Genomic DNA, 2598 nt, shown 5'->3' on the forward strand with positions numbered 1-2598 from the left:
CTTCAGTGTGGGTAAGGGGCTGTCAGAGGAGGGAGTTCCATAATGTAGACCCAGCAATTATGGAGGAATAGATATCTGGATTGAGACTTAGGAGAGGGGTGCTTCCCAGTGCCCACTGCCCTCGGCAGAAGTGGGTCGGGTTTGGGAAGGGTTGTCAGAGCTGTTGCTGGCGAGGAACTGCTGTCCGTTCTGTAGACTTTAGTGAAGGGAGGTCACGCTCCCAACTTGTCGATGGGGGCAGATAATGTGGCGGATGTGGAGTGCATGGACTAACTCAGCCCAGGTAAATGGGGAGAGTCCCATCACACTTGTGACTTGTAGATGGCACAAAGGCTGCACCTCCAGGTCTTAGACTCTCCCACTAATGGACACAGCTTCTCCACGTCCAGTCTATCCAGATCCTTCGGTCCCTCAGAAGCCTCAAGGTACACCTCACCCCACAGCATCCCTTTGAATACATTGCATATGGGCCCAGAGCCATCAAACATTTGTAATATGGTAAGCCCTCCATAGCTGGGATTGTTCTCGTGAACCCCCTGTGGGCCCCCTCCAGGGCCACAAATATATGCTTGGTGGCTACTTTATTAGGTGCAGGAGGCACCAAAAAAAGTGGCCACAGGATGCACATCAGTGATAATAAACCTGATTCTTGTTCTACTACAGATCATGGTCAAATTGAATGATAGGGGTGTGGGTGTTGTGTGGCGGGAGCAGTCATGGTCAGAACCGGGTTTAATATCACCGGCATATGTCGTGAAGTTTGTTGTCTCTGCGGCTGCGGTACAATGCAATACATAACAATAGAGAAAAATGTGAATTACAGTGACCTCTTTGGTCTTACTGATGATGAGTGCAGAATCAACTAGCTGATCAAGCTCACTCCTGTATGCCCTCTCATCACCATCTGAAATTCTGCCAACAGCAAATTTATAGATGCCATTTGAGCTATGGAATGGAATTACAGAGGCACGAGAGAGGAGCTTGCCCAGGTCGACTGGAGGGGGACTCTGGCAAGGACGACAGCAGAACAGAGGTGGCTGAAGTTTCAAGGAATAGTTCACAGGGCGCAGGATAGATATGTCCCACAGAAGAAAAAGTTCTCAAACGGCTGGGCTGACCAGGGAAGTTAAGGACCTCATAAAAACCAGGGAAAGAGTATATAAGACAGCAAAAGTGAGTGGGAAGCTTTTAAAATCCAACAAAAAGCAGGTAAAAAAAGTTATAAGAAGGGAAAAGATGAAATAGGAGGGCAAACTAACCAATAAAAAAGTATTTTTTCAGTTATATAAAGAATAAAAGGGATGTGATAGTTGATTTTGGACCACTGGAAAATGATACTGGTGAGGTAGTAATGGGGGACAAAGAAACGGCAGATGAACTGAATGAGTAGTTTGCATCAGTCTTCACTGTGGAAGACACTAGCCGTGTGCCAGAGGTCCATCAGTGTCAGGGAACAAGAGTGAGTGTCATTGCTATTACAAAAGAAAAGTGCTGGTCAAACTGAAAGATCTTCAGGTGGATAAGTCACCCGGACCAGATGGACTGCATCCCAGTGTCCTGAGAGAGGTTACTGAAGAGATGATGGATGCCTTGGTCATGATCGTTCAAGAATCTCTCCATTCTGGCACAGTCCCGGAGGACTGGAAAAAATGTCCCTCCACTCTTTAAGAAGGGAGGAGGACAAAAGTATAGGCCGGTTAGCCTAACCTCAGTGGTTGGGAAAGTGTAGGAGTCCATTATTGAGGATGAGGTTTCGAGGTCCTTGAAGACTAACGACAAAATAAGTCAAAATCAGCATGGTTTCTATAAAGGGAAATCCTGCCTGAGAAATCTGTCAGAATTTTTCAAGGAAGTAACAAGCTGGGTGGACAAAGGAGAGGCAGTGGATGTAACTTAGATTTTCAGAAGGCATTTGATAAAGTGCCTCACACGAGGGTGCATAACAAGATAAAATCACAGGAAAGATACCAGCATGGAGAGAGGGATTGCTGACTGGCAGGAGGCAAGAGAGGAAATGACAGGGGCCTTTTCTGGTTGGCTGCCAGAAAACTACCGGTGAAACACAGTGAACACTAGCGGTGTTCCTCAGGGATCCGGATTGGAACCGCTACTTCTCACATTGTCAACGATTTAGATAATGGAATCGATGGCTTTGTGGTGATACAAAGACAGGTGGAGGTGTAGGCAGTGCTAAGGGAGCAATGCGATTGCAGCAAGACATTGGAAAAATGGGCAAAAAAGTGGCAGTTGGAATACAGTGTTGGGAAATGTATGATTTTGGTAAAAGGAACAATAGTATGGACTATTATCTAAGTGGGGAGAAGGTTCAAACATCAGAGGTGCAGAGGGACTTGGGAGTCCTCGTGCTGGACTCTCAGAAGGCTAATTCACAGGTTGAGTCTGTAGTAAAGAAGGCAAAGGCAACGTTGGCATTTATTCAAGGGGAACAGAATATAAAAGCAAGGAGTTAATGCTGAGGTTTAATAAGACACTAGTCAGGCTGCACTTGGAGTATCGTCAACAGTTTTGGGCCCCATGTCTCAGAAAGGATGTGTTGTCATTGGAGAGAGTCCAGAGGAGATTCATGAGGATGATTCT

Source organism: Hemitrygon akajei, chromosome 24, assembly GCF_048418815.1.
Source record: "Hemitrygon akajei chromosome 24, sHemAka1.3, whole genome shotgun sequence".
Taxonomy (NCBI): Eukaryota; Metazoa; Chordata; class Chondrichthyes; order Myliobatiformes; family Dasyatidae; genus Hemitrygon; species Hemitrygon akajei.